Consider the following 25,616-nt stretch of genomic DNA (forward strand, 5'->3'; position numbering starts at 1 on the left):
CTCCATGCCTAAAAACTTCCTCACTTTCTTATACTCACCACTTTTGTTCTGTGACTCAAACAGCCTTTTAGCCTTTCTATCCCTCTACTTTGTTCATTCTGTAAGGTTCTTCTAAGCTTAGAGTTTCCCAACCAAGTTGGACCTTATCTAGGGATAGGTTTCACTTTTTGATGGGAGCTTCTAAGTCACTTTTAAAGGGTGCAACAGGGGATCCCTGGGTGGCGCAGCGGTTTGGCGCCTGCCTTTGGCCCAGGGCGCGATCCTGGAGACCTGGGATCGAATCCCACATCAGGCTCCCGGTGCATGGAGCCTGCTTCTCCCTCTGCCTCTCTCTCTCTCTGTAACTATCATAAATAAATAAAAAAAAATTAAAAAAAAATAAATAAAATAAAGGGTGCAACAGAGATACATGGGGTCATTTGCAATAACTCACGCACATTTCCCAATTTCCACCAGTGGTTTCTTTGAACAATCCTTTTCTTAGTTTTTATTGGGTAAACACAATAAAGAAAGAGGAAGGAAAATACCACATTGGTGGTATGACATTGTCCTCAAAGGAAAACTCATGGGTCTAATGCAATCTCCTTGCATTCTTACTATTCCTTCCAGACAAGCTGAGGGGGAGATGAGGTGATCTTAGCTAGGTGATTCTACACCTTTCTAAAACTTCTCCAGCTTTAGGTTTTTCTTCAGATTTTTATTCCACAAATGTGTACTGAGCATCTATTATGTGCCAGATGACCTTCTAGGTACTTGGATTGAGTGAATGAATAAAACATATCAATCCATTGCCCATATGGAGATTCCCCCATTCCAGTGTTGGGGAGGGAGATAAAGAGTGAAAAATATATATGATAAATAAGCAAATTATAGTTTGTTTAAAAGTGATAAATATTATGGAGAAAAAGAAAACTAGAGTAAGTAAGGGGCACGGTAATGGGACAGAAGATGGCTAGATTAGGCTCACTGAGATAGTAAGAGTTGTTCCAAACTGGAGGAAATGAGAGAGTTAGTCATGGAGATACTTGGATATCTGGAGTGTTCTATGAAGACAGAAATCTGGGGGTAGGAGGAACAAGAAATTGCATGGTGTGTTTGAGGGACAACAAAATGGCTTGTGTGGTTGGAGTGCAGTAAGCAACAGAGTCATAAGAAATGAGATCAGAAACAGGAATGGGGAAGCAGGGTCTGCATTTTACAGGGTAGAGATTAGCAAACTATGATCCATGGTCCAAATCAGGCCCACTTCCTGCTTTTGTAAGTAAAATTATTTAGAACACAGCCACATCTGTTTGTTTACATATTGCCTATGGTGCTTTCATACTACAATGGGAGAGTTGCGTTTATGGGATAGAGACCACATGGCCCACAAGGTCTAAGTTTTATTTTGATAAAATGAAGAGCCAATGCAAAGGAATTATATGATCTGAATTGGATTTTTCTAAAGATCATCCTAGCTTCTAGTCAGAATGGACTCTGGGCAAGTAAGGACAAATGGAGAGATGCCAGTGAGGAGTATTATTACAATCCAGGTAAATTATGGTGATTTGGATCAGAGTAGAATCAATGATAAAGTGAAAAGAAGTCCGAATCTGCATATATTTGGCATGTACAGCTGCATACAGGTTTTCTAGATAGGAAGAGCTAAAATTTTGCAAAAGCAAGAGTAGTTATAGGAGCACATCTGTAAGGTTTGTGCTGGACACTGGGACCCAGGAAAAGGGACTCACTCAAGCTCAAGTGGATGCTTTGGAACAAACGAGGAGCAGTCTTGTGATATGTAGCTCAGTGGTCCACTTGCCTACTAGCCCCAGCATACTTTCCTGGCCTTTTCTCTTTTCCCACATCTCTTGGTATCTAGACCAAGGCACCATTGGCTATTCTTCCTCTAAAGCCTTTGGTTTCTTTTCATCAAGTTCAACTCTGTGTTCCATTAACTCAGGGCTTTACTTTCTGCCTATAGAAATTTACTATCTGGAACAAAACATGCATTTGCATTCAGGAGACCTGGCTGTAATTCCCGGTTCTATGACTTTGGCAAAGCTATTTAAACTCTTTGCACCTCAATTTTCTAACCAATAAAGCAGGGGCCTAATTGTATCTATTCCACTGTCTTGTTGTGATAATTAGCTATGATCCTTTCTATTTAGTGATGTCATAGCAATTAGTATCTGGCACATGGTAGAATCACTATGAATCCATAGATGGTTTTCCCCATCCTCATTTTTCTTTTCCGGGGGATGTATTCTCTGATCTGTAAGGGGGAGGGTGTTTTTTTGTTCTCTAAAGCCATCCTGGTGTCAGGAATGTCCTCAGTTCACCCTGGCTGGCAGATTATTGCTTGCAAATTCCAAACTTTTGCAGACGTGCTGTGAGGAAGGATCAAGTAATATCACAGGCCTGGCTGGGAGACTGCAGGGAGGACATCCTGACTGGGGTTATTCATGAGATGCTGCATAATCAGGGTCTGCAGACAGAGATACCAAGCACCTGGAGCTGGTTCAATTAAAGAGCCATGCAGTGAGACAGGCCTGCTAGGGAGGGCTGGAGAAGATGGGCAGTTTCTGGAAGTAGGAAGTTCTTGGGTGGCTGGAGTCACTACTGACGGATTGGATTGGAGATTGTATGGGATTCGAGAGGCACTGGGAAGTGGTAGCAGGAGCGGAAAGTTTTTAATGGGAGGGAAAATGACTTGCTGAGTTCTCTCCAATTGAAAATGAAATCTTTTCCAAGCTTTCTGATGGCACAGCCTAGACAGTAAAAACGAACCATGGTGTGAGCCTAATTGCATGGCCCTGCTTCTCCCTTGTCTCCTTCAAGAAGCTCTGGAGGTGTGAACGGGTCAGTAGAGTGTGACTTTAATTTTTATGACCTTACCACTATATGCTTTTCCTATTTTCAAGGCAGTTCATGCTCAAAGAAAATTCAGAATCAGGGAAGTAAAGAGATTCTCTTTCTATCTCCCAACCCATATATCACCATTGTTAGCATTTTGGTTCTATTACTCCAGTTTATTTCAGATACATAATCAGCAGACACCAAATCTGTAATTAAAGTTCTTGAGGTTTTCCACAATCACATCTCTGCTAAAAGTTACATATTTCACATAATTTTTCCTCTAAGAAATTTAGCCACCTGTTAAGTTTTATTGTTTTTTTTGTACCTCACTGTATGATGTCTTTCTTTTTATTTTTTGAAGAAATAATAAAAGTATTAATAATTAAATATAAATAATATAAATAATTAAATATAATATTTATAATAATAAATATAATATAATATATTATATTATTATAATATATTTATATATATAAATAATATATTTATATTTATATAAATATATTTATATTTATATAAATATATATATTATATTATTATAATATATTTATATATATATAAGTTATATATATATATAAATATATTATATATATTTATATATAATAATATAAATAATTAAAAATATTAATAATAAAAGTAATAATCATTACTTTTCAAAAGTTGCTGTCTTGCACAATGAGTTAACAAAAGCAAAACTCTGTGATCAGGAATGTTAGCTAGGTTTAATAAACTCTTCAAAACAGATGATTCTAAGTCATTCTTGAGCAGCATTACATATTAATATGGATGTGATCTTGGGGTACACATATCCATGAATATCTACCATCATATATACACATTTTTAAACACACATACATAGGTATGCGTAAATAGAATTGGTAATAGATATGTATTTTTATATCTTTTTTTTCCCCTTTGTCACCACAGCAGAACAATTTTCTTGGTAAAATTCATTAAACACTAAGGTTTTAAAAACTGCATAACGGTTATCATGTCATTAGGCCATCACTCATTTATACAACATTGTGTTGCTATATATTTTGAACACTTCAGATTTCTGTCACTGTAAATAGTGTTGGAATGTACATGGTTGTAAATAAATATTCATTGCATCTTTTGTGTTTCCTTAGGATTTATTCCTAGCAATGAGATTAATGGCTCAAAAGGTATAAATATTTTAAATATTTTAAAACCTTTTCTCTCTCTCCATATATGTGTATGCATATACAAATATGCACATACTGTCATCTCTATATGAATATTCATAAATATATAAAATATATATTTATCTATATTATCCATCTAAGAGTTAAATTACTTACCAGAAATATTGTACAAATATCCCCCTTCTATCCTTGAGTGCACTGTGAGCATGTTCTTGGTCCCGTTCTCCATCAACATTAGTAGAGGACAACAAGCTTTTTGGACAGCTACAAAAACAAACAAACAAATAAAAAAACAGCTATGACAGTTTGACATAGAAACCTCCTTTTCATGTTTCTTCAGTTTTCACTTGTGTTACACTGGTAAAGTTTAATATGATCCTTCTATTTATTAGCTATTTTTTCTTCTGTAGTGTTCTGCTCAAGCTCTTTGGACATTGATTTTCTTGAGGTTAAGTGCTTTTCTAATTGATTTTTATGAGCTGTTTGGACACTAATGATATTTTCTTTTTGCACTTTTATGGCAAATATTTTATGAGGTTGTTTCATTTTAATTTTGCACACAGCATCTTTGACATTTAAAATATGCATTTATTCAAATCCTTTATGTCTCCTTAGTGATTTTCCCTAGGGTTCTGAAGACTCTCATTTCCCTAGGGTTCTGAAGACTCTCATCACTTAAATTCTTACCTGTATGTAAAAATACTTTCCTGCTACATTTGGCCATATGGTGATGAGTTGAGGGGCTAAGGTGTGGGAGGCTAGAATGGTAGATAGGAGCCTATGCAGAGAAGATATTGAACAAATATTAAAGAAGTACAAATGACATTTATACATTTCACTTCTTTGAGTCACTAGGAATAGATTTTGCATTTTGTTTTAAGTAACTATCATTGCTTTAAATTAGTTCTTTATCATCTCACTCCAGAATTTTTGCAATTGCTCCCCAGTTTTGCCTCCCTACTTCCAGCCTTTTCTAACACCAATACCTTCTGCACATTAAAGCCAAGGTAATTCTTTTAAAATATAAATCTGATGTTTTCACTTTCTAATTGAACTCCCTGCCATCAGCATTCATGGGCAGTGTCATGGCAGGTCATTCTGCACCCAGGCCTGGCCTCTCACATCCACTCCAGCCATCTCTCCACCTCTCTTCCCTTTATATTTGGCACTGTGCTATCATTGGGATGCATTACACTTGCTGTCCCTGCTCATGGTGTTAACTCTACTTGAGATCTTTTTCTTTATTCTCTTACACTAGAGCCAGGCAGTATCTCCCCCAGAAAGCAGCTTCTTGAATCTACATTCTGCTGTATATTCCTCTTCTTTCTGTTTGTGGCATGCTATGCTGAATGGTATCTTAAATGTAAACACAAACAATTCAGGGCAAAACATTCAATTAAGAAGGAAGGTACAGGGGCATCTGGGTGGTTCAGTGGTTGAGCATCTGCCTTGAGCTCAGGTCATGATCCTAGGGTCTTGGAATTAAGTCCCACATTTCCCTCCTCTCCACAAGGAACCTGTTTCTCCCTCTGCCTATGTCTCTGCCTCTCTCTCTGTGTCTCTCATGAATAAATAAATAAAATCTTTAAAAAAACAAAAGATGAAAGAAGGTACAAAGTGGCAGCCCGAGTCATTCTCTCTTGGGTACTGTCAAAAAGAGAAAACAAAACAAAACAAAAAAATAAAACAGAAAGAAACTTGGCAAAGAAGATGAAGGTTAAGCAGATTTGTAAACATTAACATTTATTTTAGGGGACACAGGGTAGAAAGGCTTTTACATAAGTGTCTTGCACCTATCAGCATGTGAGTTCCTAGTAGGTAGTGACAGTATCAAATACCCTTTGTGGTCCTGACACCTCCGTGAGGCTTGGCACATCAGAGTCTTCAATCAGTATTTTGATTCATTGCTCTGATTTCTGAATGGTGGCAGGTTTCCCATTTATCCAGCAAAACAGTCTGCAGCAATTTCAGGGCACTATAAAGGGTAATGTGATCATCTCTGATCATCTTTTACACTCAAGTTATTATTGGGCAATTCATGAAAATGTGCTGATTAACAAGCCACCAAACTGAAAGAGATTGCTCTTGGTAAAACTCTTTCTAAAGAGCGAGTTTTACAGCCTGGTAGCCTAGAAGACATGTGCCTGGAATCTCTGAGAGAGATAGTCTTTGAAAGTGTGGATGATGGAACAACAAGCACTAGGAGTGTGCTTGGAGGGGAGAAAAGTGATTCAAGTTTTTTGTTGTTATTGTTTCATGGCAATTGAAGCAGCTACAGATGTGGATAGTGACCAGAGGATGGAGGAAGTCTTGTATCTCACAATGAGGAGAGTGAACTCCATCCTGATGATGAGAGGGACCTGCTTGTTGAAAGTTTCTGAGTTAAGGAATAATACATCTTTTCCTTATAAAGAAACGACTCTGGAATAGCATAGGCAGTAGACCAAGGCCTCTGAAATCCAGAGGTAAGAAGAGTCATGGAAGGCTATGATGTCAGGGAGGCTGATCTGCAGGTGAAGATTCTTGAAGGATGTGCAGAACACCAGATGCGGGAGACAATGCGTGTGTAGATTGAACACACAAATTGTGTTTTTGAGTCAGGTAGTCATTAAGCTAAGCAATCGACAATGGGATTTTGGGTCAATCACATGTTCACTCAACAACTAGTTGAATGTGGATTATATACAAGGCACTCTTCTGGCCTGCAAAAGGTAATGAACTAAGATGCTGTCTTTATTCTGGTGGAGATTTTGGTTAGCTATGAAGGCAAACAAGAGCTCAGCTAAAAATGACCATTTAGCCAGTGGGTGCTATGTGTTATGCTATGAATTTTCATTAGTTCTCACAACATCCCCACAAAGCTGGTGATGTTTTACTCTCTGGCTTTCATGCCTCAACACTAGTAAAGGAGAGGGGTAATAATAGCACAACTTCATAGGGATGATGTCATACTCAGGAAGTAAGATTGAGTCTGCTTGATACCATATTCCTAACTTTACTCATTTCCCAAAACTGCCTCCCAGGCAATTGTGGCACCAAGTGATAGAAGCGTTAAAGAGCTACATAAATCAAGTACATTGGGAACATAAAGAGGAAAAAAGACAAAAAATTGGCCAGGACCTTAGAGGTTGGGCTTTAGAGGGACTCTTATGCCTAAAAGAAGGTTAGAGTGCTTTCTGAGCCTGAAGAAAATGAGCTGGCACAAAATATCAATCCAAAGTAAGTAACACTTCCTCAAACCAGAGTATTTGCCTTCTCCAAATCTTCAAAGGCCAGGATGAAAGAAAGTAGTTAGGAATTTTCAAGGCAATTGCATTGGACAATGAGAAGGCAGTCACATTTTGACCTTCGACTGTGAGATAAGACAGAAAGCAGTCTTTGATTTAAAATATTGAGGAAAACTCAAAATCAACACAACCACTAAAACAAAAACAAAAACAATTTAAAACAAAACCAAAAACACCCAGGCACTTAAAGTCACCGGGAATCAAATCACAAGTCTATAAACTTCACACAGTGGAATTTTCCAGTAATGAATTCCATAAACTCTTAACTTGGTGGGACTTCTCCCTCTTCTTCTCCTCCTGCCTTATTAAACACAAGGTTGGAGTTTTACAGACTTTGCAGTAAATGTGAGTCCTCACGGCACTCATGGTATTGGCAAAAAAGTTTCAGTTGTCATTATTTCACAGTTAATAGATAAAAGTGAGCAGGAGAGGGGAAGCGAGGGAAGGATTTGATTTACAGTTGTCCTTGTTCCAAAGTGTCCTTGACAATCAGTTTTAGGATGCTCCTCAAATCGCCACAGAAACATCTGCCAAATGCTCTACTGCAGGGCAAAAACTCAGTGGGTTTTATGTGCTGCAGGATCAATGGCCTATTTCTTCAGACTCTAACGTAGGTTCAGAGTTTTCTAGAAATTTAAGAAAGAAAAAATAAGAAGCTCATTTGATGGCTGGTTGCATAAAAGTCAACACCTGCTACTTGGATTTTTTTTTTTTAATGCCTGGTTAAGGGAAAATGTCAAGGGCTTTCCAAATTTGCATCAATTTGAATAAAACCATTGTTATACAGCTTGCAAAAAGTCAAAACACTTTGGGAGAAGTTAGAACAGATTTTTTTTTTTTTCCTTGCAGAGATTGGCATAAAAGTAAAACTTCAGAGATCTTAATCTGAAGTAATCTTGCGAGAATTGCTCAGGCCCATATTTGCCAATTAAACTTATGTTCCAGAAGATAAAGCATTTGCTGAATTAGAGTATATAATTTGGTAGATAAGGGAATCTCTTCCCTTCATAAATACTTTATCAGGAAGTGAAAATATACAAGTCGATACTCCCAATAAGGCCATGAATATCAAGGAAAATTGATCTTCTAACTTGTGTTTCAAGGGAAATAATTTTGATTGAAAAATCTAAGTTCCATGATATGTTTTTGCAGTGTAGAGAATGCTATATATATACAAAAATTTTTCTTTTTGTATTAACAAAATCATTCCAGATAGATTTTGTGTGCAAAGTCAGATGAAAAAATAAAATGTGACATGCATTTTTCTTTTAAAAGATAAAAACTGAACCTGAAAAAAAAATCTCAAGTATTTCTAATTGTCATTAGCTTGATAATTAGGACTCAAGCACATTTATGTGGTCTTAGGTTCTCAGAGACAAGCATCTTGGTGTGTGGGAAAGAGTTCCATAAGTAGACTTTGCATTCTTGTTTTTTATGAAGTGTTGGATAATGTAGACAGCATTAAAATGAGTACTTATATTGATAAGGGTGATTAGTAAGGAGTAATGAGATTTTTTCCAAGATGTACACGAGTCATTTAGGCAAGATCTAGCTGAAAAAACTGAATTTCAACTTTTTCATCTTGGGTCATTAAATTTGCCTACAAATCAGTCCTACTCATTAATATATGAGAGCTATTAATATGAATGAGTTGACTCTTAAATTAAGCTTCTTATCAAAATGAGTAAGAGATCAAGGTTTCCAAACTTTTTGGTGGACTACTTGGTTATCCATACTTAAAGAGATAAGAATTTGATAAAATCTTGTAAACCTGTGTTGGAGCCACAATGCTAGGCTGTGGAGCTCCTACCTGTAAGATTACAGAAGCCAAATGCTTAGTCTTGATGCCCCAAAAACCTTCTTTGGAAAGAAGATGATAGAAAAGGAAAAAAATTACTTCATCCTTCTTGTCTTGATTTTTTTCTTCTTTATTGCCCATCCCTTAATTTAGGCCTGAGAGTCTTCCTCACCCTTGGAATAGCAGAACTAAGTAAAATTCTAAGGAAGCATGATCAGCAGCCTAGGACCATTGTTCTAGGCCCTGTGGAGAGAACTTTTCCATCCTAAACTGCTCTATCTTCTAATAGTAAAACATTATTGAGTTCTTGAAATATGCCAGGCACTCCACTAAAGGTTATGGGTTCTTCCTGCTGATAAGAACCCTATGAAGTAGGCATCATCACTATCTCCATTAAAAATATGAAAACTGAGGCACAGAGTATTTAAGAATTTTTTCTTGGTTTGTGAGAGAGCTAGGATATTAACACAGGCAGCATGAACTTCATGGCTTTTACTTTTAATAACCATACTTTATTGACTTTCATATTTATATTATGATGTTAACTGATGTCTGGAACAGTAACCCTAAAGGACAGAACCAAGAGTGCTATATTACATTTGTCCCTAGTTTTGTGTTTTTGAAAACTTTAATCTATTGTCATTATTGACAGCATTCACAAATATGTGAAATATTAGATTAACCAGAACACACAGTATCTAATCTGTCTTCCACAACATAACAATTATTGAATATCAGAAAGAGCCATCACTTTGCATCTTTAGCTTTAGTTCTGGTCCTGAAGCAAAGGCACCTCTTTCACACCTGATTTCTCTGCTCATCTGCAGGATGAAGCTTGAGAGTGCCCTTGCCTTCTCATCCACCCTTTGTTACACTTCCCATTAGCTTGTCTATCGTCCACCCTGACTTTAAAAGGTTAAGACCACATCTTATTAATCTCTTTATCTACCTCCAGATGCCAATAAAATATCTGTCCCGGTGAATATTTACTGAATTAAAGGATGGAAGCCTCAGTTTTGACTTCTGTTTATGGGATGATAATGTTTGCATAAACTTGGGAAAGATGATGAATAGGAAACTGTGTAGAATGAAAACATGGTACAAAACAAAAGATTCTTTCTTTCAGGATTTATTTGTAACCATTCTTATCTGTAGATGAATTTGACTTGTCTAAGGGAGTCACATCCAAGGGAAATGATTATTGCAAAATTTTCCAAAGTTATTTCAAAAACTAAATCATTTCATTTTTCATTCCAGTAAATCTTATCCTTGTTATGAAAGGAGAAATAAGAGACTGTTGGCTGTAGAGGTTCTGGACAAGGCAGAGTTTATAGAACCAGGAGGAATAAAGCCCCAAAGCTGTCATTTTCAAGGAAGATAATCCAACTACAACCCAGAATGTGGAATATCGGGCACCTATATGCAGAAGGCTCCATTTTAGGCACTTTTATGTAAAATTTCATCAAACCCCATAATTTTTATGTGAAGAAAAACAGCCCAATTTTATAAGTAGAGGAAATAGTGGCTAAGAGAGGTTTACAACTCACCCTAGATTATATATCTAAGAGGTAGGAGCATTAGGATTGAATCCATAACTGTATGACTCAAAAAGCTTAGCACATACCTAAAAGCAAGGGGAATGAAAGCAAAAATAAACAAGAAGGACAACAGCAAACTAAAGAGTTCTGTACAGCAAAGGAAACCATTAGAAAAATGAAAAGGCAACCTACAGGATGGGGAAAATATTTGCAAATCATGTATCTGATAGGGGATTAATATCCAAAATATATAAAGAACCTATACTACTCAATAGTAAAAAAAAAAAAAAAAAAATCCAATTCAAATGGCCATAAGAACTGGATGGTCATTTTTCCCTTAAAAAAGATACACAAATGACAACAGATGCATGAAAAGGTGCTCAATAGGCTAATCATCAGGGAAAAGCAATTCAAAACCACAAATGAGATATCACCTCATACCTGTTAAAATGGCTATCATCAGAAAGATGATAGAGAACAGATGTTGGTGAGGAGGTGGAGAAAAGGAGCCATTTTGCACTGTTGATGGGAATGTAAACTGTATAGCCACTCTGGAAAACAACATGAAGATCCCTCAAAAAGTCAAAAATAGAAATGCTGCATAATCCAGCAATCCCACCCCTGGGCATATATCCAAAGGAAACGATATCACGGTTTTGAAGAAATATCTGCACTCTTCCTTATGTTCATCAAAACATTATTTACAACAAGTAAGATATGGAAATCACCTAAGTGTCCATCAATGGATAAATAAATAAAATACTTGAATATTACTCAGCCATAGGAAAGAAGGAATTACTACAATTTGCTTAATATGGATGGACCTTAAGGGCATTATGCTAACTATGTAAAATAAGTCATACAGAGAAAGATAAACATTGTATGATCTCAATTATATATGGAATGTAAGAAAAATAAACAGAAGGAGCAAGATGGCGGAAGAGTAGGGTCTCCAAATCACCTGTCTCCACCAAATTACCTAGAAAACCTTCCAATCATCCTGAAAATCTATGAATTCGGCCTGAGAATTAAAGAGAGACCAGCTGGAATGCAACAGTGAGAAGAGTTCGCACTTCTATCAAGGTAGGAAGACGGGGAAAAAGAAATAAAGGAACAAAGGCCTCTAAGGGGGAGGGGCCCGCGAGGAGCCGGGCTGAGGCCGGGGCGAGTGTCCCCAGGACAGGAGAGCCCCGTCCCGGAGACGCAGGAGCTGCACCGACCTTCCCGGGCGGAAAGGGGCTCGCGGGGAGGTGGAGCAGGACCCAGGCGGGAGCAGATGCCCTCGGGCTCCCCGGGACAGTAACAGACACCTGCGCCCCGGGGAGAGTGCGCCGAGCTCCCTAAGGGCTGCAGCGCGCACGGCGGGACCCAGCGGGACCCGGAGCAGCTCGGGGGGCTCGGGGGCGGCTCCGCAGAGGGGTCTGCGCGGCCCCGGGAGCAGCTCGGAGGGGCTCGGGCAGAGGAAGAGGCTCCGTGCAGAGGGGGCTGCGCGGTTCCAGGAGCAGCTCGCGGGGCTCGGGCGGCGGCTCCGCGGAGGGGGTTGCGCGGCCCGGGAGCGCGAATCCACCAGCGCATGCCCCGAGCACAGGGCGCCGGGACACAGCCCAGGATCCCGCCTCTCCCGGGACAGGCAGAGGCCGGGAGGGCCCAGGACAGCGAGGACGCTCCTGCCCCGAGCTGAGCAGATCAGCGGCCCCGCCCCGGAGCCTCCAGGCCCTGCAGACGGAGTTCCTGCCGGAGCTGAATCCAGGTTTCCAGAGCTGCCCCGCCACTGGGGCTGTTCCTCCTGCGGCCTCACGGGGTAAACAACCCCCACTGAGCCCTGCACCAGGCAGGGGCACAGCAGCTCCCCCAACTGCTAACACCTGAAAACCAGCACAACAGGCCCCTCCCCCAGAAGATCAGCTAGACGGACAACTTCCAGGAGAAGCCAAGGGACTTAAAGTACACAGAATCAGAAGATACTCCCCGGTGGTTCTTTTTTTTGTTTGTTTGTTTTCTTTTGTTTTGCTTTTTGATTTGTTTCCTTCCCCCACCCCTTTTTTTTTTCTCCTTTCTTTTTCTTCTTTTTTTTTTTTTTTCGTTTTTTTTCTTCCCTTTTTTTTCTCTTTCTCTTTTCTTTCCTTCTTTCTCTCCTCTCTTTTTCTCTTTTTCCCAATACAACTTGCTTTTGGCCACTCTGCACTGAGCAAAATGACTAGAAGGAAAACCTCACCTCAAAAGAAAGAATCAGAAACAGTCCTCTCTCCCACAGAGTTACAAAATCTGGATTACAATTCAATGTCAGAAAGCCAATTCAGAAGCACTATTATACAGCTACTGGTGGCTCTAGAAAAAAGTATAAAGGACTCAAGAGACTTCATGACTGCAGAATTTAGAGCTAATCAGGCAGAAATTAAAAATCAATTGAATGAGATGCAATCCAAACTAGAAGTCCTAACGACGAGGGTTAACGAGGTGGAAGAACGAGTGAGTGACCTAGAAGACAAGTTGATAGCAAAGAGGGAAACTGAGGAAAAAAGAGACAAACAATTAAAAGACCATGAAGATAGATTAAGGGAAATAAACGACAGCCTGAGGAAGAAAAACCTACGTTTAATTGGGGTTCCCGAGGGCGCCGAAAGGGACAGAGGGCCAGAATATGTATTTGAACAAATTCTAGCTGAAAACTTTCCTAATCTGGGAAGGGAAACAGGCATTCAGATCCAGGAAATAGAGAGATCCCCCCCTAAAATCAATAAAAACCGTTCAACACCTCGACATTTAATTGTGAAGCTTGCAAATTCCAAAGATAAAGAGAAGATCCTTAAAGCAGCAAGAGACAAGAAATCCCTGACTTTTATGGGGAGGAGTATTAGGGTAACAGCAGACCTCTCCACAGAGACCTGGCAGGCCAGAAAGGGCTGGCAGGATATATTCAGGGTCCTAAAGGAGAAGAACATGCAACCAAGAATACTTTATCCAGCAAGGCTCTCATTCAAAATGGAAGGAGAGATAAAGAGCTTCCAAGACAGGCAGCAACTAAAAGAATATGTGACCTCCAAACCAGCTCTGCAAGAAATTTTAAGGGGGCCTCTTAAAATTCCCCTTTAAGAAGAAGTTCAGTGGAACAGTCCACAAAAACAAAGACTGAATAGATATCATGATGACACTAAACTCATATCTCTCAATAGTAACTCTGAATGTGAACGGGCTTAATGACCCCATCAAAAGGCGCAGGGTTTCAGACTGGATAAAAAAGCAGGACCCATCTATTTGCTGTCTACAAGAGACTCATTTTAGACAGAAGGACACCTACAGCCTGAAAATAAAAGGTTGGAGAACCATTTACCATTCGAATGGTCCTCAAAAGAAAGCAGGGGTAGCCATCCTTATATCAGATAAACTAAAATTTACCCCAAAGACTGTAGTGAGAGATGAAGAGGGACACTATATCATACTTAAAGGATCTATTCAACAAGAGGACTTAACAATCCTCAATATATATGCTCCGAATGTGGGAGCTGCCAAATATATAAATCAATTATTAACCAAAGTGAAGAAATACTTAGATAATAATACACTTATACTTGGTGACTTCAATCTAGCTCTTTCTATACTCGATAGGTCTTCTAAGCAAAACATCTCCAAAGAAACGAGAGCTTTAAATGATACACTGGACCAGATGGATTTCACAGATATCTACAGAACTTTACATCCAAACTCAACTGAATACACATTCTTCTCAAGCGCACATGGAACTTTCTCCAGAATAGACCACATATTGGGTCACAAATCGGGTCTGAACCGATACCAAAAGATTGGGATTGTCCCCTGCATATTCTCGGACCATAATGCCTTGAAATTAGAACTAAATCACAACAAGAAGTTTGGAAGGACCTCAAACACATGGAGGTTAAGGACCATCCTGCTAAAAGATAAAAGGGTCAACCAGGAAATTAAGGAAGAATTAAAAAGATTCATGGAAACTAATGAGAATGAAGATACAACCGTTCAAAATCTTTGGGATGCAGCAAAAGCAGTCCTAAGGGGGAAATAAATCGCAATACAAGCATCCATTCAAAAACTGGAAAGAACTCAAATACAAAAGCTAACCTTACACATAAAGGAGCTAGAGAAAAAACAGCAAATAGATCCTACACCCAAGAGAAGAAGGGAGCTAATAAAGATTCGAGCAGAACTCAACGAAATCGAGACCAGAAGAACTGTGGAACAGATCAACAGAACCAGGAGTTGGTTCTTTGAAAGAATTAATAAGATAGATAAACCATTAGCCAGCCTTATTAAAAAGAAGAGAGAGAAGACTCAAATTAATAAAATCATGAATGAGAAAGGAGAGATCACTACCAACACCAAGGAAATACAAACGATTTTAAAAACATATTATGAACAGCTATACGCCAATAAATTAGGCAATCTAGAAGAAATGGACGCATTCCTGGAAAGCCACAAACTACCAAAACTGGAACAGGAAGAAATAGAAAACCTGAACAGGCCAATAACCAGGGAGGAAATTGAAGCAGTCATCAAAAACCTCCCAAGACACAAGAGTCCAGGGCCAGATGGCTTCCCAGGGGAATTTTATCAAACGTTTAAAGAAGAAATCATACCTATTCTCCTAAAGCTGTTTGGAAAGATAGAAAGAGATGGAGTCCTTCCAAATTCGTTCTATGAGGCCAGCATCACCTTAATTCCAAAACCAGACAAAGACCCCACCAAAAAGGAGAATTACAGACCAATATCCCTGATGAACATGGATGCAAAAATTCTCAACAAGATACTGGCCAATAGGATCCAACAGTACATTAAAAAAATTATTCACCATGACCAAGTAGGATTTATCCCTGGGACACAAGGCTGGTTCAACACCCGTGAAACAATCAATGTGATTCATCATATCAGCAAGAGAAAAACCAAGAACCATATGATCCTCTCATTGGATGCAGAGAAAGCATTTGACAAAATACAGCATCCATTCCTGATCAAAACTCTTCAGAGTGTAGGGATAGAGGGAACATTCCTCGACATCTTAAAAGCCATCTATGAAAAGCCCACAGCAAATATCATTCTCAATGGGGAAGCACTGGGAGCCTTTCCCCTAAGATCAGGAACAAGACAGGGATGTCCACTCTCACCACTGCTGTTCAACATAGTACTGGAAGTCCTAGCCTCAGCAATCAGACAACAAAAAGACATTAAAGGCATTCAAATTGGCAAAGAAGAAGTCAAACTCTCCCTCTTCGCCGATGACATGATACTCTACATAGAAAACCCAAAAGCCTCCACCCCAAGATTGCTAGAACTCATACAGCAATTCGGTAGCGTGGCAGGATACAAAATCAATGCCCAGAAGTCAGTGGCATTTCTATACACTAACAATGAGACTGAAGAAAGAGAAATTAAGGAGTCAATCCCATTTACAATTGCACCCAAAAGCATAAGATACCTAGGAATAAACCTCACCAAAGATGTAAAGTATCTATACCCTCAAAACTATAGAACACTTCTGAAAGAAATTGAGGAAGACACAAAGAGATGGAAAAATATTCCATGCTCATGGATTGGCAGAATTAATATTGTGAAAATGTCAATGTTACCCAGGGCAATATACACGTTTAATGCAATCCCTATCAAAATACCATGGACTTTCTTCAGAGAGTTAGAACAAATTATTTTAAGATTTGTGTGGAATCAGAAAAGACCCCGAATAGCCAGGGGAATTTTAAAAAAGAAAACCATATCTGGGGGCATCACAATGCCAGATTTCAGGTTGTACTACAAAGCTGTGGTCATCAAGACAGTGTGGTACTGGCACAAAAACAGACACATAGATCAATGGAACAGAATAGAGAATCTAGAAGTGGACCCTGAACTTTATGGGCAACTAATATTCGATAAAGGAGGAAAGACTATCCATTGGAAGAAAGACAGTCTCTTCAATAAATGGTGCTGGGAAAATTGGACATCCACATGCAGAAGAATGAAACTAGACCACTCTCTTTCACCATACACAAAGATAAACTCAAAATGGATGAAAGATCTAAATGTGAGACAAGATTCCATCAAAATCCTAGAGAAGAACACAGGCAACACCCTTTTTGAACTCGGCCATAGTAACTTCTTACAAGATACATCCACGAAGGCAAAAGAAACAAAAGCAAAAATGAACTATTGGGACTTCATCAAGATAAGAAGCTTTTGCACAGCAAAGGATACAGTCAACAAAACTCAAAGACAACCTACAGAATGGGAGAAGATATTTGCAAATGACATATCAGATAAAGGGCTAGTTTCCAAGATCTATAAAGAACTTCTTAAACTCAACACCAAAGAAACAAACAATCCAATCATGAAATGGGCAAAAGACATGAACAGAAATCTCACAGAGGAAGACACAGACATGGCCAACATGCACATGAGAAAATGCTCTGCATCACTTGCCATCAGGGAAATACAAATCAAAACCACAATGAGATACCACCTCACACCAGTGAGAATGGGGAAAATTAACAAGGCAGGAAACAACAAATGTTGGAGAGGATGCGGAGAAAAGGGAACCCTCATACACTGTTGGTGGGAATGTGAACTGGTGCAGCCACTCTGGAAAACTGTGTGGAGGTTCCTCAAACAGTTAAAAATAGACCTGCCCTACGACCCAGCAATTGCACTGCTGGGGATTTACCCCAAAGATACAGATGCAGTGAAACGCCGGGACACCTGCACCCCGATGTTTATAGCAGCAATGGCCACGATAGCCAAACTGTGGAAGGAGCCTCGGTGTCCAACGAAAGATGAATGGATAAAGAAGATGTGGTTTATGTATACAATGGAATATTACTCAGCTATTAGAAATGACAAATACCCACCATTTGCTTCAACGTGGATGGAACTGGAGGGTATTATGCTGAGTGAAGTAAGCCAGTCGGAGAAGGACAAACATTATATGTTCTCATTCATTTGGGGAATATAAATAATAGTGAAAGGGAATATAAGGGAAGGGGGAAGAAATGTGTGAGAAATATCAGAAAGGGAGACAGAACGTAAAGACTGCTAACTCTGGGAAACGAACTAGGGGTGTTGGAAGGGGAGGAGGGCAGGGGGTGGGAGTGAATGTGTGACGGGCACTGGGGGTTATTCTGTATGTTAGTAAATTGAACACCAATAAAAAAATAAATAAATAAATAAATAAACAGAATCAGAGAACAGATTGGTGGGTGGTTGGCAGAGCTAGGGGGTGGGAGGTAAGGCAAATGGGTAAGAGGGGGGTCAAAAGATATAAACTTCCAGTTATAATATAAATAAGATCTCGGGATACAATGTAAAGCATGGTGACTATAATTTAAAGTACTATTTTCTTTAGTTGAAAGTGGCTGATAGAACAGATCTTAAAAGTTCTTATCAAAGGGAAAACGTTACTATGTAAGGTGACGGATGTTAGCTAAACTTACTGCAGTGATTATTGCACAATATGTACATATATCCAATCATTATGTTGTACACCTGAAACTAATACAGTGTTATATATCAATTATATCTCAATAAAACAGAGACTTGGCACTTTCCTCCTCTGTCATATACCTTACTAACAGCAGCTTCGCCCCCTCCAATGCTATCCTTGTACTCTGATACTTCTTTGGCAAAGCAGAAATGTGGTGTCAGTGGGCTTAGGAAGCAAGCAAGAATTTGTGTTTATTACTGTGCTTAAACATGAATTAGGGTTATTATACCTGTAACTAATAAAAACTCAACTCTAATTACCTTATGAATAATAAAGAAATTATTCATGGACACTGGCATACCCTGTAAGGTAGTTAAGCTGTCAAAAGAACAAGGAAGCAGGTAAGAAACATCTAGAATCCAGAATTTAAATGCCATTAGAGCTACTTCTCTGATTCCTAAATCTGTGCTAATCTTCTTCCCTACTATAGACAGGACCATAGACAGCTCCTATGCATTCAGAACTTCACTATGGAATGGGAGAACACTATTACTTAGAGTCTCAGATTCAAAATTGGTGGAAAGGACTCTAAGTGGCCAGCCAGGGCCCCATGTATCCCTTACACAAGCAAACTGAGACCAAAGACATGAGGCGGGGTAGATCATTCCACAGTACTAAAGGAAGACTTACATATATCACGTAGATCACTGGACACATGTTTTCCTCCTCCACAGAACCCCAGTGTATTGGGATCGAATGGGAAGAATAAGAGGCATATTTGGAGGAAAACATTAACTAGATGCAGAATATATTGAAGTCCCTCATGCCTCAAGACTCATTGTTTTTCCTATAGGTACTTTTTTCTACCAAAATTTTTGGCTCTTGACAACTCAACTTCACTAGCATTTTTGCTTGGCAAGTAATGTAAAGGTGAGAGAAGTATTTCTACTTAATGTTCATAAAATTGCCATTTAATCAAGGGTCACATGATTTGGGCTCATCCAGGAAAAGTTAAATGTGCAGTTCTAAGGTAAGACACAAGACAGAATTGTCGGAATCATAATGTTGCCATGTTTTATTGAAAACAGGATTTCTGGATATGACATCTCACTTAGCTATATAAAACAATTCTATATGAAAGGCATGCCCAGTAATATCTCAAAATGGTATTTGCAACATGTATTCTTTAGTCACACTGAGTTACTTGTTAAAGAGGCAGAGTTTAGACCTACTGGATCAGGATATTTATGGGTGGCATCTGGATCCTGGAGTTTAACAAGCTACTCATATGATTTTTACAAACAGCAAAGTTTAGCAGCCTCTGGTCTTAGGCAGTAACTGCTACAAACATGAGCTTGGGACTTTCATTCTTTCCTGGTGATGGCATGTCTTAGCACAATCCTTGAAAGCAAGAAACTTTACTCTAATGTCAAGAGCCTTAAAATGTTCATAATTTGTATCGTTAGTAATTTTATTGTGGTAATCTTTCCTTTTTAAAGATTTATTTATTTATTTTAGAGAGAAGGAGCATAAGTGGGTGGGGCAGAAGGAGAAAATCTCAAGTAGACTCCCTGCTGATCTCGGATCCCCATGTGGGGCTCAATCCCATGACAATGAGATCACAGCCTGAGCTGAAACCAAGAGTCAGATACCTAACTGACTGAGGTATCCAGGCACCCCGGTGGAGATATTTCAAGAAACTATAGTGAAATATGGAAAACATAAAGCATTAAATAGAGAGAATAGCCATTACCTTATATTATGAGTTAAAAAAAGAGACCATAAGATGAGGATAGTTGTACCAATTTTGGCTAATCTACCTCAATGCAATATTATTCAAGGCATTAAAATGAATGTTGGTAAAAAGTATGTAGTAATTTAACAAATTGCTTAAATTATGATGTTAAGTGAGAGGGGAAAAGTATAATTACAGTTAGGTATATCAAAGTTACAAAATAACATTATATCCAGAACCACCTGAAGGAAATACATTGAAATAATAATAGTGGTTCATTGGATTATGAGAAATTTTTCTTTCTCTCAGCTTTTGTTTTCAAAATGTTCCTACAATAAACTGTTGCTACTCTTATAATAAAAAATTAAAAACTATATTAAGTTAAAGACAATTTTAACACTCATAAATTTGAAAAAAAGAAAAGAAAACTCATGTCCTGCCAGCCTCCGGGTATATGGATGTTAGGCAACCACAGCCCCATTAACTGGCTCCTGTGGTCAGCCCTTCCTTACCTTCTACTTTGTGTTCTGTGCCTGGGTGTTTGGATACCTTTCCTTGCTCTTAATCCTCTCCTTCAGGATGACCATCTTGCCTCAGTACCCTGAGAGATAAAGCTGAGATTTATCAATAAATAGTCCCACACTTTGGTAGTCGTGACCTCCTGCATCCTTGTAGCTCTGCCCATTCAGGCAACAACTTTCTTCTACCCTGTTATTGCAGATCTGTTTATTTTTTTAAAGATTTTTTATTTATTCATGAGAGACAGGGAGAGACAGAGGCAGAGACACAGGCAGAGGGAAAAGCAGGCTCCATGCAGGGAGCCTGACGTGGGACTCGATCCCAGGTCTCCAGGAGCATGCCCTGGGCCAAAAGCAGGCACTAAACCACTGAGCCACCCAGGGATCCCCACATCTGTTTAAAATGATATGGACATCCATGTGGCTTATTCCAATACAGAGCAATACTGGGGAATTTAGAAGAGAACTTCAAATCAACATTACTAATTGTTTTTCTTTTTATACATCTCTCTAGGTATAATCTTTGAGGTTATTTTTACTCTTCATCCTCATTCATACCCCATATCATATTTCCTATTTAATACAGAAGCCCTCGATTCAGGGAGTTTTTACCACATTCCTTCTTATATCCCACAAATGTGTGTTTTCAAATTTCATGTTGCATTAGGTTGAGTCTGTCATATTCCTCTATTTGTCATCAATTCCTACAAGGCACCTGTCTAGTTGTATGTACGTATGTATGTACTTATTACATTATATCCCCATCACTCATTCTTATTCCCCTCCTCTTTCAAAAACAATTCTAGCGTGTTTTTACTTTTGTCCTTTTACTTGAATATATTCTTGTAGAATATTATTTTTTGTTGTGAATATTTGATTTATATTATATTGTATTTGTTATAGACCTATTTTTGTTTCTTTTCTTTTCCCATTCAGGCTCAAGTTTTGAAGGTGTAGCCATGCTGTGGATATATCTGGCCTGTAGCTCCTAACTGATATATACTATTCTGGTACACAGCCTACATATTTTTTAAAAGATTTTATTTATTCATTCATGAGAGACACAGAGAGAGAGAGGCAGAGACACAGGCAGAAGAAGAAGCAGGCTCCCCATGAGAAGCCCGATGTGGGACTCGATCTGGGATCCCGGGGTCAAGACCCAAGCAGAAGGCAGACTCTCAACCGCTGAGCCATCCAGGTGTACATATTTTTACTACCGTTCCTCCAGCCATAAACACCTACATTGACTCCAACCTCAACAGCTATTTGCTTTAAAAATACCCATGATAAGATACCTATGCTGCAATTATTTTCTTTAACTTTAGTAGGAACAGAAGCTGACAACTTTTGTCACCTAAAAATGGCAAGGAGTTTCTCTCCTTTAATTGGAGATTAATTAAGTTGAACTTTGGAACAAATCTTTTTGTTGTCTTTGTCCTGGAAGAAAGGAAAAGAATCCAGGTTATGAATAAAATTGGAAAATTCTCACCCTTTTGGGTGACTAGAGGACAGATACTGGGACCCAAATTACCCTGATTATCCTAGAATCAGAGGGTGTGTCCTAACTGGTCATAAAAAATGGATATCTCTTTTTCTTTCTTTTTTTTTTTAATCAGAATATAGACTTTGGAAATAAGAATGCTTTATGGACTAAGATGTAATTCTTCTTCAGTGTGATTCTAGATTAACCTAAGTTTATAATTTTTTTCTTGTGAACTGCCTTTGTTCTTTGAGGGATTGTTTGCAGTCAATGTGGAGCTTAGATTATAAAAATAGCAGTAAGGATATGTAGGCATGGACTTTGTTCATTTATTCAACATAAATTTATTGAGATTTACTATGTTCCATGCACTAGCATAAGCAATGTGCTATCGCAGGTAATAAAACAGCCCAGCCTTCATGAATCTTATAGTCTTCATCTTATCCTGGAAGAATGACTAGGAAAAAATTCTTGCCTTCTCTTGATGCTCCTTAAAAATACAATGCCATTGATTTTCTATATCTGACATTATTATTTATAAACCATTAATTATGAATGCTAGTTGCTTAGGGGGAGTCATTTTACATAAACACATCAATATAAATAATTATATTTGGGGACAGTGTCTTAAAACAAAGAAATTATATATATGAATATACGAGAATATATATATATATATGGCAGTTGGGGTGATTCAGAATCTGTTTCCACTTCCCTTTGTGGGAATCCATCCAAATGATTTTAGAAAGAGGCAAAAAAAAAAAAAAAAAAAAAAAAAAGGCATGAAATTTCATTTCCAATAACGCAAGTGGTAGGTAGCCATTACAGGTCACATTATATAAAGAATGTTTTAAATAAGGTATTTAAAATGAGAACAATTATATCCTCTTCAAATTTATACATAGATGTATAGTTCTCTAAAATAACTGTCACTGTGTTACAACACTCATCCAATGACCCTTTACTGGATGAAGAAATACAGGAAGACTGGTAGATAGAAGAGAATATATCCTCAGAGAGACTTCAAACCAGCTTGGGAAATGGAGCAGAAGGAAGGGCCATGAAGACATATCGACTTTATTAGCAATGATATTAGTGGAACAGATACCTAGGGTTGATCTGGAAAGAGGGAAGAAAAGCAGGTAGTATAGCACACAGAACCTAAGAATTACAGAAGTTCTCTGCTAAGCTTAAAGCTTTTTGAATTCTTAAACTAGGAGAATACATGTCCTCAAGCCAGAGGACATTGATTTAAGAAAGATTGAGACCATTAATCAAAATGTAAAGTGTTGACCCTCTCAGCCCTCTGCCTTCTGCCAACTTCCACATTGCTAGGAGCAAATACCTAACTCAGAAGAAATGGCCCTTTCCAAGCTTTAAGACATGTAACAGAAAGAAGTGGGTCAGACTTTTGCACAGACTTTATAGTTAAAAATGGTAATAATGTTACTGAAAAGGATTTTAGCAAAATAAAATAATTAAACTTTATTAGAATTACTCTAGAAAATAGGAAAGAATCAGACATCACAGGCAATTGAAAACAGTTTGTCTGAAAAAAGAGGAAAAAAAAAAGCTCAAAGGATAAACCTTAGAGACAAAAGGAAAAGAAACTGATAATGCTGCAGAAGGAAGTTAAAAAGTGAGAATAAATCAGAAAGAGAAAAAGGAAGAGAAAAATAAAACCACTGTGGAGTTGAGAGTCACATTTGAAATAACTACAACATAAATAAAATTAAATAAACATGACTAAAAACATGGCCAAGGACAGAGGATAGGCTTGGCTAAGTCACACATAAAAAATGGAAAAAATAATATAAAATTATTTGCCAAAATATATCCAAATATAAAATAAATTTCAAAGCATTGACAATATCTTTCAGTTAAAGACTATTTCAGAATAACCTCTTAAGTTTTACTATGCCAGAGCCAAAGAACTAGATCCATGAGGATGGAAGGGATTTTTCATGAAGGAAATGGAAAATCACACATCCTGAGTCAATAAGTCAGAACTGGAGAAGATGATCTTAGAATAACACTAGACAACACTACTTCCTTTTTCCTCTGTGGCCTCATGGACTTGGGTCAGAACCGGATTTCTATTGGAATGGACCTGCTATCAAATGCACTCACTGGGAACAATGAGATGACAGTGGGCTGCAAGGATCCTGGGGAATCAGCCTTTGAGGGCTCCCAAAGGTGACCTGAGGGTGTTAAACCCAGTCACAGCAAGCTATAGTCTTAAATCATTTTCTACATTCTCTTTCTTTATCTCTCTTTTATTTTCAATCTCAATTCCCAAGGAAGTCTTATTGTAAAGTCATTTCCAGAGGTTCATAGTAGAGAGGTAAGGCAAAGTCATGTACTATAATTGTTAAGAGCTGAACTGTGCCCTGCCCAACCCCCAACTCATATATAGAAGTTCTAACCCACAGGAACTAAGAATGTGACTGTATTTGGAAATTAGCCATTAAAAAGATATTAAGTTAAAATGAGGTCATATGGGTGGTCTCTAATCCAATATGACTGCTGTTCTTGTAGGAAAAGGAGATTAGCATACAGATACACTAGTTTCCAGAACTAAATTGCTATTTTTTAAGCCACCAGTCTATGACATTTTTTAAAAGATTTTATTTATTTATTCATGAGACACACACACACACACAGAGAGAGAGAGAGAGAGAGAGAGAGATCCAGAGAGAGAGAGAGAGAGAGAAGCAGGCTCCATGCAGGGAACCCGACATGGGATCTGATCTCAGGACTTCAGGATCATGCCCTGGGCCAAAGGCAGACGCTAAACCACTAAGCCACCCAGGGATCCCCAATATTTTGTTATGGCAACCCTAGCAAACTTATAAAATAACCAAAAAAAAAAAATGGGCTGCAATAGTCATAGAAACAGTAGCAGAAACATTTAATACATTCCAAATAATGTTTTAAGCACTTACATCTATGTATTCACTTAATCTTTACCACAACTCCAAGGATTCAACACTTGCAAAATGCTTGGAAAAAATACCTGCATAAAATGAGTGTTCAGTAAATGTTACCAATTAATGTTCTCTATGTTTTAGAGATGAGGATACAAAGACTCAGAAAGGTTGGACAATTTCTGTACATTATTTTTAAGTGGACATTTTAATACTCTGATCTACTCTTCCAGGGGCTGAGTGGAAACAAAGCAGTGATCAACAGGGCAGTGACCACCAACTGTGTTCAGCAGGACAGAAGTTCCACAGTGAACATCAGCAGTGGGCACTGCAAGGTGATAAGATGATGGTGGACCCACATAGAAAAACTGCAAGGGGGCAGCCAGGGTGGCTCAGCGGTTTAGTGCCGCCTTCAGCCCAGGGCCTGATCCTGGAGACCTGGATCGAATCCCACATCGGGCTCCCTGCATGGAGCCTGCTTCTGTCTCTGCCTGTGTCTCTGCCTCTGTGTGTGTGTGTGTGGGGGGGGGGGTGTGTATCTCATGAATAAATAAATAAAATCTTAAAAAAAAAAAGAAAAGCTTCAAGGAATCACTCCATGTTAGTGAAGGATGAGAATGGGGGAGCACTGAAGATATATACGCATGAAACTTATCCACACAGACACATACCACTTCTCAGTTGAGCCCAAAGTTTTGAATAACCTATTTACCTTATTTAATGTCTTAAGAAACAGATATGTCACTTCATTCCACACTTAACTCAATAGCAGTGTTAACCCACAATCCATGACCTGGTAACACTCGTCAGCTATCCGGTAAACACCCTTTAAGCTAGCCTTCCAGGGAGAGAGAAAGATGAAGGATTCCAAACTACCATTGTTTTTCGTTT

At 38.5% G+C, this 25,616-nt stretch overlaps 1 long non-coding RNA gene across 1 annotated transcript; it reads left to right on the plus strand.

Moving 5' to 3' along the window:
• Nucleotides 1-18,822: 18,822 nt before the first annotated feature.
• On the plus strand, nucleotides 18,823-25,237 carry LOC140610401 (uncharacterized). Its single transcript, XR_012012068.1, has 3 exons — nucleotides 18,823-18,995; nucleotides 21,255-21,328; nucleotides 24,959-25,237. It is a non-coding gene; the product is annotated as an uncharacterized lncRNA (long non-coding RNA).
• Nucleotides 25,238-25,616: the final 379 nt, after the last annotated feature.

Source organism: Canis lupus, chromosome 2 (genome assembly GCF_048164855.1).
Source record: "Canis lupus baileyi chromosome 2, mCanLup2.hap1, whole genome shotgun sequence".
NCBI classification, from domain to species: domain Eukaryota; kingdom Metazoa; phylum Chordata; class Mammalia; order Carnivora; family Canidae; genus Canis; species Canis lupus.